Here is a 12,505-nt window from a genome sequence, read left to right on the forward strand (position 1 = left end):
ATGAGCCCCAAAGTGTGCTATGAGCTGCCCACTTATTCAGTTTAATTCCAGGTCTGGGGCACTGTTTCACTGAGAAGGATACTGAGGCACAGTGAAGTCAAGTATCCTCTGAAGGTTACCCAGCTAGTGAGTGGTAGAGCCAAGATCTAAACTGAGTACTTTTTGACCCAAAGAGCTTTTTATATTGCACTTTTCATCCTACTTGTTTATATCCTTCAAAACAATCTTTGTAATGTGATGGTTGTATGCTAACAGTGGGATCACATCATAAGGAAACAACTTGCAAAACAAGATCCAGGCCCACATGCCTCTGTGAAAGGGAGGCCCCAAACAGAATACCAAGAGAGCAAAAGAAGTCAAACCTTGGTTTTTAAGCATTCAAGAGCCCATGTTCTGATGGGAAAAAAACAGATTTGAAAGATCTTTCAAGGATAATCTTTACTATATGCAGTTTTGTTCATAAGCTCTGTCACTAGAAGCAAATCCCCCCTAACCTGTAGCACCACACATAGTTCCTTGAGCATCTCCTGTCCTTTCAGATCCACAATTGTAAGCGAATGAGCCAGGCCTGGCATCTGTGTCAGTCACCAGTGTCCTCAGTGCTCACAACAACTGGTCTGTAGTAGATGCTCTGTGATACCTTCTTACTTGAGCCCAGATGGATAGCCAAAAGCCAGTTTGTCCAGAAAAGCCTTTCGGGAATGTTCATTGTCACCCTAACTTCCCCTAGTTGGATTCATCGTGGTTCACTCTCTCATGGTGGTGACAGCTGTAGAGAAGCCACTATGCTTCCTACCCTAGAGAGCTGCTAAGGAAGGATGATAAGGACCTTAGTTTACACAAGTGCCTGGAGGTGGAGATGGAGAGAATGGACTGATCCAAGAGACTTGGAATCGATAGGATTTGGTGAACAATTGGATATAGAAGGGAAGGGAGAGATTGATTAGTGTGCCATCAATTAAGATAGAAAACTTTATGCCCTCTCACAGTTTTACCTGGTGTACTTTACATGCTTAAAGGAAAATTATGGATATTTTCTCTAAACTGAACTTTTTCTTTAACCTCATTATTACATGATTTTCATATCAGACACACCAATCACTATCTGCAATATTCTCACTTCAGCTGTTTGAAGGCCAGTTATCACTTTCTAATTCTATTATCGTTTTTGAAATTATCTGTTGTAATTTTCACTGAAAAAAACCTTGAAAGATGTTGCCATCTATATGTTTAGAATTGGCACCAATATTTGCTCTTAAATCTTTGATATCATTTGAGTGATTTTTTGCTTTGAATTTATTAGAAAAATAGCATGTTCATTTCGGTTTGGGTGAGTAGAAGATTCTCGGGGAAATAGATCAGTACCACATAAAATCCTGATAAAATTTAAGGTAATGTTGGGCAATTAAATTCCCATTTGGTCATTTGTATTAAGAAGGCACCCTTATGACAGCAAATGTTTTCTTCCAAGAACATTACAGGGTGTTTGTTTATTTGGAGGAGGGTGCGTTGTTGGGGTTGTTTTTAGTGTTATGTTTTGCTTTACACTTTCCCATCAAGTTATTACTAAGTAATGTGAAAAGGAAGTACTTTTCTCCTACAATTAAAGTGATAATAGCATAAACCCAAATAGGTAAATACTTGTCTTGACTAATTTTTTTGTCGTTAATCTTGTTAAATTTTGAGAAGAGAGTTGTAAGAATAGCCTACAGCCTTGTGAGCTCCACCATCCGTGCTGGGGGGAAAAAGATGTTTTAGCCAATGGAAATATTTATCATAGTTTGTGGCACTCTGTCTACATTTTGGGTAAAAATAGCAGGGGCCAGAAATTATTATTTATTTAAAAAGAAATTATTCATTTAGAAAGAAACTCATTTCTAAAATCCTCTTGGCTGAGATAAGTCATTTTATGTTCATGCATATTCTTCTCCTAATTGGGAATTATTCCCTGGTGGGTAGGATTTCTGTCCCCTGGGCTTTGAGGATGAGGGTAAGGAAGACTGTAAAAAGAGGAAGGCCAGTGGATAGAGGTTAGGGTGTAAATCTTGTACCCCTGTGGCTGGTGTATCTGCTAGAAAGTATTCCTCAAGAATTGGCTGTGCCTATGACTGTGTTAGATTGCATCATGGGAAAACAGATCCCTCCAATGAGTTGTTTTGTTGAACAGAATTTTCCCAAGACCTACTTCCAAGCGTTCTATTTGGGGGGAAAGGCAGAAGAAAGAAAATCACTGTGTCTCTGCATTTTTTCCCCTAGAGAGATTTCATAACTTTAAATGTAGGTCCACTAAGTGTCCCTTTCCCTGACAGAGCATGGCTCCATTTGTTTTTGACCAGCTGCCTCTGAGCCCCTACTTGCTTTAACTCCCACCTGAAAGCTTTAACTCCAGCTTGCTACATCTTTCTTTGGCGTCCATACTGTCTAACCAAGTTGAACGAAATCTGTGAGACTGAATGTTAGAAATATAACTCACCTTTAGTCATCATCACTTTGAATCTGCCACTGGAGCTAGAAAAACTCAATCACTGTGAGAAGCCTGCACAGAAAGCCTATTCCTGAATGTAGGTACTATGGGAACTTTCTGGCGATACTCTAAATAGACCCAGGCCTTGAAAAATATCTACATAATATTTAGTCACAATAAATAGATTTGGATTTGTCATATAAGCTTCAACTTATTGAAAAAGACTCTTTCCCCTGCCTCCCTTCCTCCTTCCCTCCTTCCTCTCTTTTTTGTCTTTCTCCCCTCCCCTCTCTAGCAATCTGAACTCTATTATTTGCCTTTGTAAACTTCTAAGATAGTTGAATTTTTAACATGTAAAAAACCCCCAAAATATAACATGCTAAAGTGATGTGTGAATCTTTACTGAAACAGCAGGTTTTTTAATTATTAACCTGTATAAGATCTAATTTGAGCCCTGATTTCATGCTGTGTCTTGGAGGCTGAGGCAAACCTCATTCTATTTCATGTATAGTTGATGTAATTCACAGGGTCGCAGGTCAGTTTAAGTTCTTTAAGGGTCCATTAATCCTCAGAATAAATGCTTCTTCTATAAGTTACCTAATTAAGCAGCCAGCATAGTTCTTAAGATGTAGTAAATGCACCATAAATGTGCTATTTTTCCCCTCACTTTTTCTCTCCAAGCAAAACTCATCTAAGAGAATCAGAAGACATTTCCTTTCCTTTGAGTAGTGTAGACTCTAATTGGCTGACAATACATTATTTACAAATATACACAAATAGATGTTGGTATTGTGCAAATTCATTCTATCAGTACTGAAGTGATATCACCATGATATCACCATTGGAGCAATGTCTGCAGAAAGGTACATCTAAACGGGCTCTTAGCCAAAGAGGGAGATATGGATGGTAGTTAAGAAGAAGGAAAGCATTCCAAGTGGGTGGAATGGCATGAGAAAAGGCATGGAGGCAAGAGTTAGTAAACTGTATGTGGGCGATAGGCAAGCTGATAAACTGGGTTGGACCAGCCAGACCACATTGGGGCATATTGAGAGATACTCACACCTACTATTCCCTCTGCTTCTCTGCACTTCCCACTCATTCTCTAGGTCTTAGCTTAGACATCCTCCGTAGCCCAACATCCTACGCTCAACCAAGTCTTGCTAGGTGCCCTCCCAGTCCTCTGGTATCACTCTGTGTACCTTCTACCATCATTCATACACTACATTGTAGGGGCCACTAGACTTTAAGCCCCCTAAGGACAAAGACCATCTAGTTTTCTCATACCTGTGTCTTCAGCACCTGGCTTACTTTAGTAAATACTTTTAATAGGCACTTAATAGGTATTCAGTGAAGATTTGTGGGAGGTGGGAGGAGGAGAGATGGATAGATAAGATTGGGCAAATAGAGGAGGTACAGAGGACAGAGGCCTTGAGCTGTGGCTGAGACTCATACAGAGCTCAAGCACTAGTCCTTAAATTGTACCTTCCCACTACCACCCCTTAGTAAGACCTCCATTCATTTTGCTTAGTCCTGTAAAACAGAAGAAACTCCACCTACAATCTTTGGAAGTGTATAGGATGCCCCAGGTGAGTTAAAATAAATTAAAATAAAGCAGGTGGATAGAGCATGGTTAGCAATCCATGCAAAGATAGCATAGAAACACCAAGTCTTGTTTAAAAACTAGCTGTGCATTTGAACTTCCCTTCACCGCCATTTTACAGCTGAGAAGAACAATTTCTGGTCTTTTTCCTATTCGATCTCTTGATCTACCCTCGTTAGACATGACCACACAAAGCTTTTTTCATTGAGTTAATCATTCTAAATTTCCTAAAGATTTCCTAAAGATAAAGCATAAGTAAAAGACACTTTGAAAGTACAATTTAAGTCTCTCAGCAATACTGATAAAAAGAAGAAAGCAAGGAAACATTTACCAATCAATAACTCTTATTGATAGTAACGTTTGGGAGGGGCCTCCCATGAAAATGACAGTGACCTTTTAAGAGGGCACCACACCTATCCTGCTTTTTCCAACTGTGTGAGATAGAGGTGTCATCCAATGACCTTCCCAAAATTGTTCAACCTCCTAAACTCCTCTCCCTCCACATGTAAACTGCAGATTGTACTACCTGCCTGATTCTTGATGTGGGGATTCATTAGTTGGCATTCACAAGAGGCCCATGATATGGAAAGCACAAAGTAAAGGTAGTTCTTACTCTAACAAGTGACATGAACAGCTGTTTAATGGATTTAAATTTTACACTTTTTGTTGTAGTTGATTATTCATTAACTGCATGCAATAGCTGGAACCCCATTATTTAATAACAGTTATCCTTATTAACATAAATAAAATGGGGTAAAATTGAGCATGAATGGAGACAGGAGTCCCCATTTCAATAGCAATATTGTCTTTCTGTGCACAGCTAAGTTCTCATATATACATAAATTAGAGTAGACTTTGTGATTAAAACCATGGTCCCCTGAACATAAAAATTACACTCTGTCCTCCTCTCCTGTTCCACTGACTGGTTGCCCTTTACTCCTTTCTGGTAACAGTCTCTCCTGGCCTTGGGCTTCAGCCTTCCAGTCTCCTCAAGAAACTATCAGTTATCTCTCCCTTCTCTGCCTTCAGCTGTCCTACATTGCTCCTTCCCATCAGTATCTTGACATTTTCAGATCCTTACATCTTTAAAAAATGGACCTCTGCAAACACTCATTCCCTTCAGACACTGCCCTTCCTCTCTTTTCCCTGCTCTGTCAAAACGTACCAATGAATTGCCTCCTCACCATCTCCCTGTCCTTACCTCCTGTCCCTCTGCCACACCTCAGTCCACCTTCTGCCCCATCACCCCATCAAAGCAGTTCTTTCTGCCATCCCCAGGGACCTGCATGCTACTAAATCCTATGGACCAGTTTCAATTCTTCAATTTTTGACATCGATGCAGCATCTGGCATTGTTGATGCACTCTCCCTCCCTTGCCAAACACACTGGTCCCTCACTTTCTGAGATCCAACCCTCTACAGTGTGCCTGCTTCTTCCCAGGTGGCTCTTCCTCAGTTTTTGCAGACTTGATCTATCTGCCTTGTAGTGTTTTCCTCCATGGATCAGATTGGAGCTGGGGTGTCAATGGCTCTACAACATCAGTTCCTCCAGATGTCCAGAAGGCAGGGTGAGAGAGGGAGATATGGAAGAAGCGTTGCGTCTTTAGGGGAGGCAGGCAGGGCAGGAGCCCTGGGGATAGAGTTCTGTAGGCCATGTAGAGGGAGTTGCTGGCAACAGCCTTGGTCAGAGTCCTCTGCGAACTCATGTTTGTAATGATTTTTCCTTCATTGTTCGGATTTTTTTTCCCAGTTAACACCAGCACATAATTTAAATTCTAATCATTCAACAGGAATTGTCACCAACTCCAGCAATCTCCCACCCTCCACCCCTTCTTCCCCATTTTCACAGCTATTCCTACCCACTGTGTGGGCCATTCTTTTGGCACTTTACGTCTGGAAAAGTATGTTACTCTGCTCTGTTAAATTGTCTTGATTTACCTCAAGAGATTTACTCTTCTCTATGTTTTTCTGTTCTCTTTCTGGAAATCCTTTTGCACTCTATTATACTCTTTTAGCTGATTACTTTGGCATTTACCTCCATGTTTCTAAGTAACATGTTTTTATTGCTGATTCTTGATTTTTATCTCCTTCTAGGCATTATCTATTGGCGTCCTCTTATTCAAAATGAGGGTTTTATTTTCTGTTCCTCCCGATCTCTCCATTCTCTGAATATTCTATTGCTGTATTTTAATTTGAGGATAGCTTAATATTCGGTGTTAAATTATCATGACTGATGAATGGTTTTCATTCCAGTAAACAACAATTACTTTTTTTCTGCACAGTTGTCATTTGTTTAACACAGAGCTAATAATTTTCATTTGTCTTCATTTGCTTTGTTTTCTATATATTTATCACTAACTACCCCAGACTTTGCCCCAGCTATCTAAATCACCTTTGAATGTGTTCAGGTCTGTGGGTTATTCTATCAGTCATGTCTTCCTGTAGCAGGGCCTATAGAACCTTCTGACCTGATTCCATCTAGACTGGTGGAGGGTTGGCATTGTGTGATCTGCCTTCATGCTCATCTGAAGGGTTCTCTTAGCCACTCTCTTAAATTGGGTCCTCCATTTCCTGGCATCTTTTTAAAACCTCCTTCCTCATCAAGATAAAAAGCTTCTTTACAGTGAAGGAAACAATCAACAAAACTAAAAGGCAACTGATAGAATGGGAGAAGATATTTGCAAATGACATATCAGTTATAAAGGGTTAGTATACAAAATCTGTAAAGAACTTATCAAACTCAACACCCAAAAAACAAATAATCCAGTGAAGAAATGGACAAAAGACATGAAAAGACACTTTTTAAAAGAAGACATCCACATGGCTAACAGATACATGAAAAGATGCTCAACATCACTCATCATCAGGGAAATACAAATCAAAACCACAGTGAGATACCACCTGTCAGAATGGCTAAAATTAAAAACTCAAGAAACAACAGTGTTGGCAAGGATGTGGAGCAAGGGGAACACTTTTGCACTGCTGGTGGGAATGCAACCTGGTCCAGCCACTCTGGAAAACAGTGTAGAGGTTCCTCAAAAAATTGAGGAAACCTAGCCTACAACCCAGCAATTGTATCCAAAGGATACAAAAATGCTGATTCAAAGGGGCACATGCACCCCAATGTTTATAGCAGCACTACCAACAACAGTCAAATTATGGAAAGAGCCCAAATGTCCATCAACTGATAAATGGATAACAAAGATGTGGTGTGTGTGTGTGTGTGTATATATATATATACACACACACACACACACACAGTGGAACATTACTCAGCAATCAAAAAGAATGAAACCTTGCCATTTGCAACAACATAGATGGAACTAGAGTGTATTATGCTAAGCAAAATAAGTCAGAGAAAGATAAATGTCATAAGATTTAATTCATATGGAATTTAAGAAACAAAACAGATGAACATAAGGGAAGGGAAGAAAAATGAGATAAAAACAGAGAGGGAGACAAACCATTAAGAAATTCTTAAATACAGAGAACAAACTGAGGGTTGCTGGAGGAGTGTTGGGTAGGGAAATGGGAAATGGGTGATGGGTATGAAGGAGGGCACTTGTTGGGGTGAGCACTGGGTGTTATATGTAAGTGATAAATCACTAAGTTCTACTCCTGAAACCATTACACTATATGTTAACTAGTTTGGGTTTAAATAAAATTTAAATAAATAAATAAATAAATTTTTAAAAATAAATAAAAACTCCTTGGTTTGATGAAGCAAAATCTTATTTCTAAGAATAGTGCATGGAAAGCAAATATTTTTGACCCAGTACATCTGAAAATACCTTTATTCTGCCCTCAGCATTAAGAAGGTAGCTGATGTAGATTGCTTGCTTGGAAATACTTTGCCCTCAGAATTTTGAAGGTATTGCTCCATTGCCTTTTAATTTGCAGTGTTACTATGGGAGACTGAGCCATTTTGCCTCCTAATCCCTGTGTATTCTCTCTGGAAGTCTGTCAGTCTTTTTCTTTGTCCTAATGTTCTGAAATATCGTGTGATATGGGTTCCATCCATTATTCAGAGCACTCTGTTGGGCCCTTTCAGTCTGGAAATGCATGTTCTTCTCTGACCAATTGTCTTGATTTAACTTAATTATCTGCTCTTTTCTGCTTCCTTTTTTTCTGTACTTTTTCTGGAAATTCTATTATACTGACCTCTTGAGGCCATATTCTGATTTTCTTATCTTTCTTCTGGTTTTTCATATCTCCATCTTTTTGCTCTCCTTTCTGGGAGATTTCCTCAGTTTATCTCCAAAATCTCCTCTTGAACTTTTAATTTTTTCAATTTTTTTTCAATTTCTAAGATTTTTTTTCCAAATTGTCCTTTATTATATACTGTCTTATTTTTGTTTCTTTGGTATCTTTTCATATCTCTGAAGATATTACTGGTAGAATGTGTGTTTTTGTTTTTTTTTTTTGATTACCTTTTCTATTTGTCCTATTTTCTCCAGGTTGCTGGTTTTCAATTTGTTTGTTATGATTTCTCTTTCCTATATGTGGTTTTCCCCACATGTCTGTCTGGTAGTCCTTGTTTTTCTGCTCATGTTTAAAAGTGGGGGCTAAAAAGCTAATTGGGAGTTTTTGAGAACATAGTTAGAGCTTGTTGACTATGTCACTTACAGGGGGACCTAACAGGACCATTTAGTTTGGAGAATCCCTGATACTCAGAGAAGATTCCTTGTCTCCTGCCTGAAAGGAGACATGCCTGACTGCCAGCACCTTGGGGCTGGCTGGGGAGTCTCAGCATTCTGTGCACATACCTCACTAGATTTTTCCTTGTTTTCAGCATCGTGGCCCTACCCCTTCCCAAGCCCAGTGACCTTCAGATCTGGGACCTTGTTCTCCAGGGAGGGTGAGGTAGTTGCCAAGCAATGTGGGATCTGGGAGGGGACTGGGCATCACACTGCTTCTCAAGGAAAGTTGTAATCCGCCCTCACTTCCTGACATCTGAGGGCTCCTGCAAGTGTAAATTGGGTTCATTTTCAGCTTCCCCACTGCTGGCTTAGGAGTCTGTTTTCTAGGGCTTCTGCTAAGTCCTTTAACACTCATCCATCTGGCCTTCCAGCTTCCAGAATTTGGTTTCTGTTCTCTTTCTTGCTCTTTTAGCCTTTCTGAGTATGTTCCTTTTTGAAAGGGGCATCAGACAAGAGCAAAACTGTACAAACCACCACCTTCATTCAGAACCTAATAATTCTCCCAGGACTACTTTGTGTCATTTTCTAAATTGTAGCTTTTGGCAACCTCCTGTTTCCTTATATACATCCTTAATAAAATAGTATTTTTTTTAAATAATCCTTGATAATTTTTGTGATATTCAGGTTTTTATAAGGGGTGCATCGTGCCCTCCCTTACTTTAACATAGTCTCCTAAGCTTGACTTAATACAGTTGACTTTGCTTTTGTTGTTCCTTAAAGGAATTCCTAGTTGAGTAGATTTTAATAACACCTCATCTTTCCTTATTGTGCTTGATTCTGTTGTTCTTGAATGTTTTCTATTGCCATTTAATGCTTATTAGGAGCCAACAATATATTTTAAAAATTGAATTATACAGAGGCTCTTCTCAGTGAGCTGTTGATCTAAATTAGTGGGTAGCAATTCCTTTTAATTAGCTGAATCCTCTATTCCCTGTCAAGCTACCTTCATTTCATTAACATCCCAGCTCTGCTTTGAGTCATAACATTGCTTGTTAGGACAAGTTAGCTGTTACCTTTTACTTGTTAATACAAGTGTTTTGTGTATTGTAACTGAATGTTTTTTGGCCCTTGGCCGAAACTTTTGCTTACTGCCTTCATGCAGACCTAGTGCAAATTACAAAGCGGTTTTGCCAACTCAGTTCTGCTTTGAGCCCTTTCCTGGTTATACTCGATTATTCGATGCATCTCTATTAGTAGTGGGGGCAATGCAGTGACCACAGAGACGATTTGGACTGTAGACAGCATTTGCAAGATGGCAGCCCTGTGGACAGTATTCAGACAGAGGCCAAGAAGTGGGCCCAGAGCTGATACACACAGGTGCCCAAGTAGAATCAAACTCAAATCTAACCTGCAGTTTCCTTCCGTCAGTCAGTCTTTTCCCATTTCAACTACTGTCATAAATCCCACATGTTAGCATATGGCTGCAGAGCAGCCAAAAAGAAGCAGTAAACCGCAAAATTTAAGCTGGTCCAGCAATGCAACTTTTTGGTATGAAAAGGAATTAAATGTTTTAAGTTAAGAATGAGGATATAGCATTAACTCATCCCCTAAAGCAGGAGTAAGGAACCTATGGCCTACAGGCCAAACCCCACCTGTTTTCTACTGAACTGTAAGGATGTTTTTATAGTTTTAAAGGGTAATTTAAAAAAAAATGATGATGATGATGATGAAGAGGAGGAGGAAGAGAACAGAATGGGGAGGGGGAAAGGAAGACTATGTAACAGAGACTATATGTGATCTGTAAAGCCTAAAATATTTGCTTTCTGGTTCTTTACAGAAACAGTTTGTCAGCCCCTGCTCTAAAGACACAGCTGGCTTTTCCTCATTCCTTTCCTGTCCAACATGTTCCCTCCCCAGTCAAGCTCTCCAGGTCTTTTCCAGGCCTTTATCAACTTAAATATATGTGTGTTCATGTGTGGTTTCAAAGAAATCAACTAAAAGTACAATTGAATCACCAATTTTCAAGTTGGTGACATCTGAGAAGATTTATTAGTAAGAAGGACAGAATTACGGATATGTATGTGTGCACATAAGTCAACCTGACCCATTATAGATTACATACCCAGCTACCATAGGAGAAAAGAGTAAAACTGTGAGCAGTGATTTTTTAACCCTTTCGGCTTACTGGGAGATACCATCAGGAAGACAGATGCTGGACTGGTTTCTCTTTGTTAGTATTAAACATGAACAAGAATAAAAACATGCTTATGAGATACAAATATCCTTTCACCCACTGAAAGCCTTACCAAAGAAAAGGCTCCACTTCAACAATTAACTTTAAAATTAGCTAGGTAATTTTTAAAGTAATGATTTATCAGCTATTCTCCCTTACTGCAGATATTTGCCAACATCTGGTCTTTTCTATTTAGGGACAGATAAGGTTTATCACCACTTTGGGTTTTCTCATTTTACACTGTTTTCAGTCTGCATGCTCTAAAGCATCCGCATACCATATCCAGGTGAATTTTCCAAAAACTTAGCTCTGACCCTGCCAAATTAGTCTAATCAATAGTAAGAAATTAAACCAAAAAAGTAAGTTACCAAACACCTCTTTTTGAGGCAACTAATTAATATAATGCCAGTTGTTCAGTTTTATTATTCAACATATACTATGAATCCCTACGTGTTATGGGATGTTTTTCATATTTGCCTTGAGTCCACTGGCAAATTCAATGTGCTTAGAAACTGAGTTTTCCCAACAATGACATGTTATCTCTCTGCTATAAAAAAGTAAGTTGAGAATAGAACATTCCAGTGATTGTCCAGAAATTAAGCTTATAAGGGCAATTTATGTCTCTACTACCCAGCTATGTCCAAAATACAGCCACAATCAATATTTACTATTTGTCTTCAATGACACGTGTGAATGACATAGTCAAGCAACTAATTTAATGTTCTACTCTTTCCTTTGATCTCCACTGTGCCTCTGATCCAGGGAGCACACAGAATTGTCCTGTTGGCATAGGATTCCTCTCCAACTGATAAAGCAAACTAGGTCTGGTGATAAGCATGGAAGTCAGACATTACTTTGTAATTTCTTTTCTTTCTTTGCTGAAAAGTTTCATTTGTAAAAATAATTTTAATTGTATAGTATTGTCTCCAGAGGCTAACATGAAGCCAGTGTCTTCATTTCTTTAAAAATGAGAACATAAAATGGAATTCCAGAAAGAAGTTGGTCTTGAAACTTGTGAGCATATCCTGCACAATGTGCGGTATAGACTTGAGGGGGGACTGTTTCCAACTATGGATGTTTAAGGAAGAAAAACCCAAGTCCAAAGCACACCGTAGCTGATGCTAATATGCCCTCTCTTAGCAAGCAGTAAACCAGTTGTGTATTTTTTTGGAGGTTTAATAGTCTGAGATTTGTTAATGAGGCCTACTGCTGACTGAATAGAGCAAGGGAACTTGCTATAACACAGAGATGAGATGAATGGTTAATTTAGGGTATGAAACTTATTCCAAACTGGAGTGCATTGAAGTTTACAATAAATATCCCTAAAACATCACTACAAATTTTAAAAAATAAATAAAAGGAAGACAGAAGACATTAATTCATAATAATTGATGTTATCAAGAATAGTCTAAAGAAGTACAAAATCTTTGAAATCCCTGTGCCCAATTCCTTATTCTGGCTAATCTGTTCATTTCTGAAGTTGCACTTCTGAACCCATCACGATTTTCTTACAAAGAAGGAAAAAAAAAAACCTACCCTTTAGAAACAGATCTGGAAAGGCTTTGAAAG

General features: G+C 38.9%; 1 protein-coding gene across 3 annotated transcripts in view; it reads left to right on the forward strand.

Annotated features, from left to right (window-relative positions):
- Positions 1-12,505, forward strand: part of GMDS (GDP-mannose 4,6-dehydratase) — a 623,719-nt gene that overhangs the window by 514,392 nt on the left and 96,822 nt on the right. The gene's annotated exons all lie outside the window — the stretch shown is intronic.

This window comes from Panthera leo, chromosome B2 (assembly GCF_018350215.1).
Source record: "Panthera leo isolate Ple1 chromosome B2, P.leo_Ple1_pat1.1, whole genome shotgun sequence".
Taxonomy (NCBI): Eukaryota; Metazoa; Chordata; class Mammalia; order Carnivora; family Felidae; genus Panthera; species Panthera leo.